The sequence below is a fragment of the Diospyros lotus genome, chromosome 14, assembly GCF_014633365.1.
Source record: "Diospyros lotus cultivar Yz01 chromosome 14, ASM1463336v1, whole genome shotgun sequence".
NCBI lineage: Eukaryota > Viridiplantae > Streptophyta > Magnoliopsida > Ericales > Ebenaceae > Diospyros > Diospyros lotus.
In genome coordinates, this window is record NC_068351.1 from 26,468,795 (window position 1) to 26,481,964 (window position 13,170).

The 13,170-nt window shown below is 43.2% G+C and overlaps 1 pseudogene; it reads left to right on the top strand.

Annotated features, from left to right (window-relative positions):
- The first annotated feature begins 3,094 nt into the window (after nucleotides 1-3,094).
- On the top strand, nucleotides 3,095-8,550 carry LOC127790972 (uncharacterized; annotated as a pseudogene).
- Nucleotides 8,551-13,170: the final 4,620 nt, after the last annotated feature.

Genomic DNA, 13,170 nt, shown 5'->3' on the forward strand with positions numbered 1-13,170 from the left:
TGAAGGCTAAAGTTGTGTAGCCTATGTATTTTAGTTGGTAATGTAAATAAATTGTATTTTATTTTGGTTTCATGTGTATGAAGCTTCCATGTTATGTATGGTAGCTAAGAGAGGGAAAATTTTTGATATGTTGAGGTATGTTGTAATAAATAAAAATAAGATAGGTTTTATTTGCGAAATGAGGCTTTGGAATGAGAAAAGTGGAGGATTTGATGCAAATTAAGGGTGTTTAGATTTTTGGAAATTTTTGGGTTAGAAGGCCCAAGAAGACAAAAAAAAAAAAAAAAAAGTGAAGGAGCAGCAGGGTCAGCACTAATAGGTGGCAGCAGTATGGCAGCAGGTTGGGGGCACTGTTGGGCCGCGCGGGCACGCACGGTGGCACGCTAGGCTGCACGGGCGTGGGGGTCGCGGCCATTGCGTGCTGCCAGCGCTCAGCTAGGCCTCGGGGCGTACTGCGGGCCCCGCCAATCGAAATTTTTTTAAAAATTGGAAAAATTAGGAATTTTGGGGCATTTCTTAATTGATTTTGGGCCCCAGAAGGATTTTCAAAATAAAGGAATTTTTCGAGCATTTGGAGAATAATGTCGAAATTTTGGAAAATTGAAAATTATGAGTTTTTCCTCCAAAAATTGGTAATCCATCAATGGATTGATTTAAATGGTGATTTTCATGGAGCCCAGTAAAATTCTCGGAGGGAGAAAGATTTAAAATAATTGAGAAAATGGCGGTTGAGCATCTTCTTGAGTGTTCTTTCCAACCAAATACGGTGGTTGAAGCCCAATTCTACTAGGGAATCTTGGGGTTTGAGGGAAGGGAAGGACGAGCCTAGTTCTAGGGCGTTTCATCTTGAAACATGGTCCACCCTTCACCAAAGGTCGCGTAGGTGGATAATTTGGGTAATTGTTCACGAGTAACACCCGTAAGTGGGAGCGGGGCGTTACAGTTTGGTATCAGAGCGTGGTTGGAGCATCTAGTGGAGGATACTTGGAGAAATGTGGTTAAAGGTTGATCGGAAGGCCTTGGAAGTAGAACCACAAATGACCTGAGAACCATAGGAGTTGGATCGGGGCATTGAATCTTGTGGCAATGTGAATGGAATGCTCAGATATTCCTACTATAGGAATAGGAAAATATCAAGGGTTGAGATGATATACCATAAGAGATATACGGGTCGAGCAAAGAAGAGTCAAATGCCTGATAGAGCACATATTCTCATATTATTTAACCCTCAAATTTAGTCTTTTTTGCACATTAGTTGTGTCCTTTTTATTCATCTTGGTTTTATTTTATAGAAATTGGGCTTCACACTATTTTACTTTATTTTTCCAGGTTTAGGGCTATGGGAGCATGATATGGGGCATGAAACGTCTTGATGGCAATGAGATATCTTGGAAATTGGAGATAGAGAAGTGAGGGCCATTTTTAGCAGATTTAACCTCCTGCACTTCCTTCAGTATTTTGGCCTAGATAAAGTTCCAGAATGAAGATGATGTCTTCAGAGATATTGTATAGGACTTCTAGGGCTTTCTTTAAAGGTATGGTTTGTCCAAATCCGAGTTCGTTTGGGCCTTCAAACAGCACTCCAAAGTCGGGACTAGGAAGTTGGGTCAAATTAGGAAACTGCACAGATGCTGATTCCTTAAAAGGGCCATATCTTGGGCGTCCGATATCCAAATCAAGTGATTCAAAAGCCCAAATTAATCTAATCTTCCTGATCTACAATTGTTATGAAGAGGCCGAAGCCCATAACGTGCTCTAACTTATCCGAAATCGGCTGTGAAGTGGCAGTAACCTAGGGTTTCCTCCTTAAGCCCTATTTAAGCACCTTAAGTGGCCGGTTTTGAGAGGATTCTTTCGGAGGGCGTGAACAGTAGCCAGCTTTCATTCTCCCCATTGTTCTTATCAAGATAGAAGGTTGGTTTGCAATTGATTGCATCTTGATTTCTTGTGTTCTTGCTTGTTTAGTTTTCTGTTTTTCATCAAAACTTTCCCCCCCCCCCCCGTTTAACCTTGTTTTGACAGATCCGTTGAAGGTTCGTTGGGAGACGACTTAGGGTTGCACTCTTGCTGCAAATCCAAATCATCATTTATCTAATCTATCGGTGTTCGACAGCCCCGATCAGATTTTGGCGCCGTTGCCGGGGAACCAATCTCGTTTCTGTCAAAAGAAGACTGATTCAAAAAAAAAAAAAAAATTATATATATATGTTCCTTGATAATCTAGTAGCAGATATTGTGGTTGCTACTTGGTATATAGGTTGGAAACTAGCTGGTTGCGGGCTACTGGTCCAAAGCGAGTTAACCATACTCGGCACTACTAGATACAATGCCACATACCAAGTTTATGCCATAAATCAAGAAGTGATCATGCCTTCAGGAATAGCTACTGATTGAAAACTCTTACTCTCTGTTTTGTAGTGTCTCAGCAAGCTGCATCCAAGTGCAAGACATAGCCAAATTCAGCAGTTTTTACAGCAAACTCAGCAAGTGCAAAATTCAGCAGATTTTGACAGCCTCCATGACAGATAGCAAAATTTAAGGATTGAGAACAAGATACCGGTTCTATCCTCTTCCTTTCTCATCCTTACTTGATTTTCTTTCATGTCTTTATGCCCCCCTTGATGTTTTCTTGCATTTAGAGTGGTCTTTGAGGCAAAATAGGAGCTGATTTGATAAAAAAACGATTTTGACAGTTACTGTTCACTGCTTCCAACTTTCTCCGATTTTGCTGAAATTTGGTGTCCAAAGAAATGGAGGTGTGAGGATTATGAGTCACTGCTATGCGATGAGGAGATCGTTTTTTGGCCAAATTCCAACGTTTAGACCACTTTTTGGTCCATTTTGTGTTTCTCAGTGGCTAATTTTGTGAGGTTTTTAGTGTTTTTAGGTCCCTCAGTGTTTTAGTGTTGAAACTTTGTGAAAAAATTGCATAAAAAAATCACCTAAGGGATTCTTGTTTGACCTATTTTTGTGTTTTTGTGTTTTTTGTGTTTGTGTGTTTTTTGTGTTTTTGAGTTTTTGGTGTGCATAGGCCAGTTTGTGTGCTGCTTTTTGTGAGTCATTTTGAGTGTGTTTTTGTGCTGATCTTTAGTGCATGACCAGGTCCTCTAAGGACATACCAATTGACCTAGACCTTGAAATAGAAAGGACCCTTAGGAAGCAAAGAAAGGCTAGAGAGTTAGAGCTTCGGATACCTGAGAATCCTCCTGCCTCTTCTGCCACTGCATCTGATATTCCTTCTGTTTCTATACCTACCCCTGACTTCAGCACAATGGCAGGTAATGGGAATGAACACAATAGGAATGGAAATAATGTGAATCATGGTCATTTGGATGGTAGAACCATTAGAGAATTGGCTGCCCCTGATGTGCACTACCAGTCTTTATGCATTCAATATCCCCAATTGGATGCAACCTTTGAATTGAAATCTGGGCTAATCCATTTGCTTCCCAAGTTTCATGGCCTTGCAGGTGAAGATCCGCACAAGCACCTCAAAGAATTCCATGTTGTCTGCTCCACAATGAGGCCACAAGGAGTTGATGAGGAGCAGATCAAACTTAGGGCCTTCCCATTTTCATTGGATGGAGCTGCAAAGGATTGGTTATACTACCTACCACCTGCTGCCATCACAAGTTGGGATGGGCTAAAAAGGATCTTTTTGGAGAAGTTCTTTCCAGCATCCCGAACAGCCACCATTCGGAAAGAAATTTGTGGCATAAGGCAGAATCATGGGGAGACATTACATGAATATTGGGAGCGATTCAAGAAACTCTGTTCTAGTTGTCCACACCATCAAATCAGTGACTAGCTGCTAGTCCAATACTTCTATGAAGGTCTTATTCCAATGGATAGGTATTTGGTGGATGCAGCTAGTGGAGGAGCCCTCTCTGAAAAGACACCAGCAGCTGCTCAAGAGCTAATCTCCAAGATGGAACAGAATGCCCAACAGTTTGGTACCAGGTCAGCCACTCCCATGAGACAAGCCAATGAGATTGGTGTTGCTGCCATCAATGACCAACAGAGAATAGAGAACAAACTGGAGGAATTGGCCTCCATGGTCAGACAGCTAGCCCTTGATAAAGGACAGTCCAAATCTCAGCAGGTATGTGGTATTTGCTCATTATCCTCCCATGGTACTGACCAATGTCCTCAACTGCAGGAGAATACAGAAGCTTGTGCTGGCATTTTTCCAGGAAGACCCTTCCAGCCACAGCATCATCAGCAACAAAGATATGATCCATATGCTGCCACCTATAATCCAGGGTGGAGAGATCATCCGAATTTGAGGTATGGAGGTCCTTCCAACCAGCCATTCCAGCCACAGCAACAGCAACCTCAGCAGCACAGATTCAATGCACAAAGACCAAGTCAATCAATACAGCAACCCTAACCAGCTCCTAAATCCGAATCAAGCTTGGAAGATATCATGAAGCAGCTCGTTGCCAACAATCTCCAATTTCAGCAAAGGACCGACACTGCCATACAAAATTTGGAGACACAGATTGGACAGCTGGCAACCAACATCAGTGAGCTACGGAGTCAAGGTTCGGGTCAGTTGCCTTCACAACCAGTTTCAAATCCAAGGGGCAATGTAAGTGCTATCGTTCTCCGCAGTAGCAAAGAGTTAAGCAGCCCACCCTCTCCACAACCAGAACTTGGGCAGCAACAAGAAAGCCAAAGGGAAGATCAACCTACTCCCATTCAAAAGGACAAGCAGCCCACCACTATTGATCAAGATAGAGGAGAGACTTCTTACAACCATCCACTGCCATTTCCTCACCGAGCCACTCAAAATAAAAAGAGGGCAGAAGCTGAGTTGGACAAGGAGATAATGGAAACTTTCAAAAAGGTTGAGGTGAACATACCACTCTTGGAGGCCATCAGACAGATTCCCAAGTATGCCAAGTTTCTCAAAGACTTGTGCACCCACAAAAGGAAACTGAAAGGAAATGAAAAAATCAACTTGGGAAGAAATGTGTCAGCATTGATTCAACCTGCCATGCCTCAGAAATGCAAAGATCCAGGGACTTTCACCATTCCTTGCACTATTGGAAATTTGCAATTTCATAATGCTATGTTGGATTTAGGAGCCTCTATTAATGTGATGCCTAAATCTGTATATTCTTCTTTGCAGGCAGGTGCAGGCACATTGACATCTACAGGAGTGGTGGTCCAGTTGGCAAATAGGAGCACAGCATACCCTGAGGGAGTATTAGAGGATGTATTAGTAAAGGTAAAGGATTTCATATTCCCTGCTGACTTCTATGTTTTGAATATGGAGGATGATCGCACACCCGGACACGCACCACTCATTCTAGGTAGGCCCTTCTTGAAAACTGCAAGGACAATAATTAATGTGCATGAGGGTACTTTATCTATGGAGTTCGCTGGTAACACAATTCAATTCAATATCATTGATGCCATGAAGTATCCCTTAGAAGATCATTCTGCCTTGCATGTTAACTTTATTGACTTAATGGTGGAGAAAGCATGTGTTGAGTTGTATAGTCTTGAGTCTGAATTCCCCACCATCCATGATTTTACTGATGATATGCATTGCCCTCAGTCTCATGACAGACTCAGTAAGTGTAATGCTTGTTCTGAAATAGATGAGTTTTTGAGTATTGTTGATAGTGCACCTTCTCATACTATATCCGATTCTCATGTGCCTCCCATAGAGGAAGTTTCTGTTGTTGAGAATGTAGTGCAGGTAGGTGGCAACATAAGCAGACTGGTGCCTTCAATTCAACAGCCACCCACCTTGGAGTGTAAGCCCCTGCCCGAGAATCTGAAGTACGCCTACTTGGCGGATGGAGACAAGCTACCCGTGATCATCGCCGACAACCTTCAGCCTGACCAAGAGGAGAAGTTGCTGAACCTGTTGAAGCAACATAAGAGAGCCATAGGTTGGTCCCTTGCAGACATTCCCGGTATATCCCCTTCCTTATGCATGCACAGGATTCATTTAGAGGAAGGAGCTCGACCAGTGAGACAGCCCCAGAGGAGACTCAATCCCACCATTCTAGATGTGGTCAAGAAAGAGGTAAGTAAACTACTTTCGGCTGGAATTATTTATCCTATCTCTGACAGCTAATGGGTGAGTCCAGTGCAGGTAGTTCCGAAGAAGACAGGATTCACAGTGGTAGCCAATGAGAGGAATGAGCTAGTGCCCATGCGAGTGCAGAACAGCTGGAGAGTCTGCATTGACTATAGGAGGCTCAACCAAGCTACCAGGAAGGATCATTTCCCACTCCCATTCATTGATCAGATGCTAGAGAGGTTAGCTGGAAAGTCCCATTACTGCTTCCTTGATGGTTTCTCTGGTTATTTTCAGATTTGCATAGCACCGGAGGATCAGGAGAAGACCACCTTCACCTGCCCCTTTGGCACTTTTGCATACCGGAGGATGCCATTTGGTCTATGTAATGCCCCAGGTACGTTCCAGCGATGCATGGTGAGTATATTTTTAGATTTACTTGAGCATTGCATGGAAGTTTTCATGGATGATTTTTCCGTCTATGGCACCTCCTTTGATGAGTGTCTGATCAGTTTGGGTAGAGTCCTAGAGAGATGTGTTGAGAAGAATCTTGTCCTAAATTTTGAAAAATGTCATTTCATGGTTGAGCAGGGGATTGTTTTGGGTCATGTTGTGTCCAAGAGAGGTATAGAGGTTGATAAGTCCAAGGTCGATATCATTTCTTCTTTGCCTTACCCCGCGTCTGTGCGGGAGGTACGTTCTTTCCTTGGACATGCAGGATTCTATAGGAGATTTATCCAAGACTTCAGCAAGATTGCCCTTCCAATGTCCAACCTGCTTCAGAAGGATGTGGAATTCAAATTTGATGAGTCTTGCAAGATGGCCTTTGAGGAGCTCAAGAGGCGCTTGACTTCTCCACCCATCATCCAGCCACCCAACTGGGACTTGCCATTCGAGCTCATGTGTGATGCTTCCAATTATGCAGTTGGTGCCGTCCTTTCACAACGAGTGGAGAAGAAGTCACACGTCATTGCTTATGCCTCGCGCACTCTGGACAACGCCCAAGCAAACTACACCACTACTGAAAAGGAGCTTCTTGCCATTGTGTTTGCTTTAGATAAATTTCGCTCTTATCTCCTGGGTTCTAATGTTGTCGTGTTTTCTGACCATGCAGCTTTGAAATATCTCTTGAAGAAGCACGATGCCAAACCCAGGTTGATACGGTGGATGCTCCTGCTTCAAGAGTTCAATGTGGAGATCAAAGATAAGAGTGGAGCTGAGAATCTTGTGGCTGATCATTTGAGCAGGCTTCCTTCCTCTTCAGATGCCACTACCATGGACTGTCAGCCTATCAGAGATGACTTCCCAGATGAGTTACTCTATCACTTGCATGGTACTGAGCCCTGGTATGCTGACATTGTTAATTTTCTAGCTGCATCTGATATCCCTGCCCATCTTAAGAGAGATCAGCTAAGTAAATTTAAAAGTCAGGCCAAGTACTATGTATGGGATGATCCATATCTATGGCGCATGTGTAGTGACCAAGTCCTTAGGAGATGTGTGCCCGATATTGAGTTTTCTTCAGTCTTGCATTTCTGTCATTCACTTGCATGTGGTGGTCACTTTGGTCCTCAACGCACAGCTAGAAAGGTCCTAGACTCAGGTTTATATTGGCCATCCCTTTTTCGAGATGCTCATACATTTTGTAAGAATTGCACACGTTGCCAGCACACAGGATCAATATCACGTAGGAATGAAATGCCTCAGCAACCCTTACTATTTTGCGAGATCTTTGATGTTTGGGGCATTGATTTCATGGGTCCTTTTCCTGTCTCCTTTGGTTTTGTGTACATTCTTTTGGCTGTGGATTATGTTTCGAAATGGGTGGAAGCTAGAGCCACCAGGACTGATGATTCTTCTGTGGTTGCAGATTTTGTTAGATCTCATATTTTCTACAGGTTTGGCATTCCCAAGGCCATCATCAGTGATCAAGGATCCCACTTCTGTAACAGAACGATGCAATCCATGCTTCGAAAGTATGGAGTTTTACATAAAGTGGCGACGCCCTACCATCCACAGACCAATGGGCAGGCTGAGGTTTCAAACAGAGAGATCAAGCATATTCTAGAGAAGACAGTCCAGCCCAACAGGAAAGACTGGAGCAAAAGGTTGGAAGATGCACTTTGGGCCTACCGCACGGCCTACAAGACTCCTATTGGCATGTCCCCATATCGGCTGGTCTTTGGAAAAGCATGTCATCTGCCGGTAGAGATCGAGCATAAGGCCTATTGGGCGGTAAAGCAATGCAACATGGATATGACAGAGGCTGGTTCCCAACGAAAGCTTCAATTGCAAGAGCTTGAGGAATTGAGATTGGAAGCATACGAGAACTCCAGAATTTACAAGGAAAAAACTAAGGCTGCTCATGACAAATTCATCAACAAGAAAGAGTTCGAAGTTGGCCAGAAAGTCCTCCTATACAACTCCCGTCTAAAACTAATGCCAGGTAAGTTGCGTTCTCGTTGGATTGGTCCTTTTGTGGTTACTCATGTTTTTCCTTATGGTGCAGTTGAGCTTATGGATGAATCAACCGCAAAGCGATTCACAGTCAACGGGCAGCGGCTTAAGCCATTCTACGAGAGCTTTCAGGAGCATACTATGGAGGAGCTGCATCTCCTCAACGCCGCCTACAATTGACAAAATCAGGCTGTTCCTCTCCTCTCTCCTTATTTTTTATTATTTACTTGTCCTATACCTGATTCTTGCTGCATGCTTACAATGAGGACAATGTAATGTTTAAGTGTGGGGGGAGGAGTTTTAGAAAATTGAAATAAAAAAAAAAAAATAATAATAATAATAATAAAAATTTGCAAAATGAGGCAAATTGAGTTTGAAAGAATTTAGCATGATTAGAAAGTTGATCTTATCTTTTTGGGCTTTCAAGTAAATTGGAAATGAGTTTGGCTTTGGTGAGTTGATTGAGGTAGCCTTTGTGGGGATATTTGTGCATGTTCTTGTCCTTTCTTATGCTATGCCTATATCCACTAATTATGGGTATCACTCCAGAGCTTGTTTTGAATCTTTATTGAAGCTATCAATGCTCATGCATGTGAAAAAAAAAAAAAAACAAAAAAAAAAAAAAAAAAAGAAAGAAAGAAAGAAAAAAAAAAAAAAAAAAAGAGTTATCTTTTCCCTTCTTTAGGTTGAAGAACATTCATTACATCCCTTGATTATGGCAACATATTAAGCAAGTCCTTTGGAATCAAAAAGAAAAATAGATAGAAAGGCCAAAGGCCAAGGTGAGATGGAGCGTAAAACGCACTCGCCAAGGTGAGATGGAGCGTAAAACGCACTCACAAAGGTTGGGATGGAGCGTAAAACGCACCCACCTTTCAAAAAAAAAAATTGTGTCTATTTTCTGCTTGCTTAATAGTTCTTCATTGATCTTGGGTTGTTTTGAACGTTTTCTTCCTAAGGTTTACTTTACTTTTCATTGTTATCTTCCTATCCCTTTCACCTTACCATGGTTGAGCCTTGAATAAAAGTCCTTTTGATTTGCACGCATAAAGCACTAAGAGTGGAGATTTAGAAGATGAGCATATCTGGTAGTGGAATTATGATTGAGTGGAGTTGGGCATAGCATTTGAGGAACTTGAAAGCATGTTCTTATTCTATGAGGGTCTGCTTATTTTGACTCGCCTTGCCAAGTAAAATTGCCATGCTACTTGTTTGTTTGGGAAGTGTAAGAAAGATGATCTTTGAAGTGTTGAATTCCTATAAAACTTGCCATGCCTCTCATTTTGCATTCTTTGCATCCTTTTTGTTCGAAAGAGTGAATGTTAGTGTTTAGTGTTTTGCCCAGGAGTGCAAAAGTCCAAGTGTGGGGGAAATTGATAGAGCACATATTCTCATATTATTTAGCCCTCAAATTTAGTCTTTTTTGCACATTAGTTGTGTCCTTTTTATTCATCTTGGTTTTATTTTATAGAAATTGGGCTTCACACTATTTTACTTTATTTTTCCAGGTTTAGGGCTATGGGAGCATGATATGGGGCATGAAACGTCTTGATGGCAATGAGATATCTTGGAAATTGGAGATAGAGAAGTGAGGGCCATTTTTAGCAGATTTAACCTCCTGCACTTCCTTCAGTATTTTGGCCTAGATAAAGTTCCAGAATGAAGATGATGTCTTCAGAGATATTGTAGAGGACTTCTAGGGCTTTCTGTAAAGGTATGGTTTGTCCAAATCCGAGTTCGTTTGGGCCTTCAAACAGCACTCCAAAGTCGGGACTAGGAAGTTGGGTCAAATTAGGAAAGCTGCACAGATGCTGATTCCTTAAAAGGGCCATATCTTGGGCGTCCGATATCCAAATCAAGTGATTCAAAAGCCCAAATTAATCTAATCTTCCTGATCTACAATTCTTATGAAGAGGCCGAATCCCATAACGTGCTCTAACTTATCCGAAATCGGCTGTGAAGTGGCAGTAACCTAGGGTTTCCTCCTTAAGCCCTATTTAAGCACCTTAAGTGGCCGGTTTTGAGAGGATTCTTTCGGAGGGCGTGAACAGTAGCCAGCTTTCATTCTCCCCATTGTTCTTGTCAAGATAGAAGGTTGGTTTGCAATTGATTGCATCTTGATTTCTTGTGTTCTTGCTTGTTTAGTTTTCTGTTTTTCATCAAAACTTTCCCCCCCCCCCGTTTAACCTTGTTTTGACAGATCCGTTGAAGGTTCGTTGGGAGACGACTTAGGGTTGCACTCTTGCTGCAAATCCAAATCATCATTTATCTAATCTATCGGTGTTCGACAGCCCCGATCAATGCCCAAGTGTGGGATTGGTATCGAGGACACGAATGTAGAAACTGGGGAGTATATGAGGCATTCTAAGGATGAGAGTTCCTTGTAATTGAAGTGTTGAGGCTTGTGTGGGGACACGAAGCCGAATCATTACAAGAGTCAGGAAAGGGCCTGGAAGGCTCGAGGTATATCTAATCCGAGAAGGGGTTAGTGGAGTATCCCTATGTTGGGGATATGGCCAAGCCCGTATGAGGGAATGGAGTGGTTCCCGTAGAGGTGGTGTGTTAAGGGTTGTGTGCTTGAACTAGGGTGAGCTAAGGTTGAAATTAGCTCGAAGCCCAAAGAAAGAAGTCATCAACAGGTTGTGTGATGAGCTCCGGGAAGGGAGTAAGCTAAAGTTGCTTGTAGATAAGCTCTAGGCGGAGCGAGCATGTGAGATATATGCCAGTCATAGCCGGGGTAGGTATGACATTGGTAGCTTCCAGAAAGACTCCGAAGGGGTCGGCTGTGAGTTATGCATGAGGAATGCATATGGTGTCATATGATCGTATTGCTATGGCGATCCTGGAGGGGACGTGCCTAGGGTGTGAGTGGACCCTAGTTGGTTTCATGATGAAACAGGATTTATCCTAAGAAAGGATAGGTGTGTGGCAAATGAACCCTAGCAGGTGTTTGTGTGAGATGGAAATCCCAAGTGAGTTGAGCTGGAATCCAGATTTGGGATAAAGGAGTTGGGCATGAGTAGATATGCGTGTGAGAGCCATGGGGTTGGAAGTCCTAGTTGTGAAAGGCCAAGTAACTGTTCATGTGAATGATGGATGAGGGGTCAATCTAAACTCTCACTGACACTTGGGGTCAGGCAGGATGCCTAAGGTCAGGAGATGAGAGGTGAATAGACCCTCAATATGATGCCTGGGGTCGGGATGACGCCTAAGGTCATGAGACCCTTAATGGGAGACGCGTAGGTCACCTAATAAAGGGTGTGAGCGGTGTGTGGGCCAAGGGTAATGAATTATGGCAACAAGGCATCCGTGGGCTATGCGTGCACAAGAAATGCCAACTTTGGATGCCAAGTGGGTAGAGGCATGGTAAGCAATGTGGAAGCCCGGGAATTTTAGTTTCAAGTCATGGAAGCTCGAGCGAGGCATACGAAAAGTCTAGGCTGGGCGTAGTGATTGAATGCAAAGGAGGTGCAAGAAAAGACGAGAGGTCTCAATTTACTTGAAGGGTAACGGTAAGTGCTCTATGGTTATGGGTGCCGGAGCTTGAGGTCGGCTCAGCGTGTCAGTTATGGATTAAGAGATCATTGATAATCAAGCTTTGAGATGAGCTAGGTGATGAAATGAATCATGATGGGTTTGGATCCATTGTCATGGAAAGTTGGAGCTTTCAAATGTTGAATGAGAGCCGTGAGATATGATCTTGTGGGGTAAGATCATGAGGCCTCAAGATGTGAAGTGGTTTGAGAGTCTCTTAGGCGGTAAGAGATGTAGAGTCCTGAGGAGCGGGGCTCATGGTATGAGCTTGAGGTTATCAAGGTAAGGATAACCAAGTAAGATAGCTTGGGTAAGATGGTGGCGGAACCATCATAGCTCAAGAAGGCTTTAAATAGCATTAATGCTATAGGTACAAGGCTCGGTGTAACGGATCTGATGTTGTGGACCGTGTGGCAAAGGACTAATGAGTTGGCTAGTGTTGAGGGCAAGTGGCCCATGGGCCTGAGCAATTTAGTGAACTGCAGGTGACGGTTAGATGCCGAAGATCTGGAGTAGCACTTTAGAAAATTTGGTCAGGTGAGATCGAGAATCTCTTGTAAGGGATAGGACATCTAGAGTAATCCTAAGGAAGAATTGCGGAATGCGGTAATTATCCGATAGATTTTTGCAGAATATGAAGCCTAGTAAGGATAGTGGTTGCGAGCATGGTGAGGTAGTCATGCTAGGTTCAATATCAAAGGTGTGACTGGAAGGCTGAAAGTCACACTAGGGGGTGCGAAACAGATCAGAGTGGGACCTGAGCCATGCTGTTGGAAACTGTTGTTGGGCCAGTGTAAGGGAGCAACACGGTAATAATGATTGGGTGTTGATTCTCCGAAGCACAGAGTAATACGATGGGGAACCAGTGTTGGGCCAGTGTATGGGAGTGACACCTGATTGGGTGTTGAATCTCTGAAGCATAGGGCGACACGATGGGGAACCAGTGTTGGGCCAGTGTATGGGAGTGACACGATGTAATACTCGGTATTACATGGTATTGGAAAATAAATAATTTTTTTATTATTTTGAAAGGATCTCGGGTGGTCCGAGAAGCCCAAGAGTCGATTTCGAGTAATTAATTAATAAAAATTATCGAATTGACAGCAGGGAGTGCCCCGGGACTTGGATGTCCAGGGAAGAGG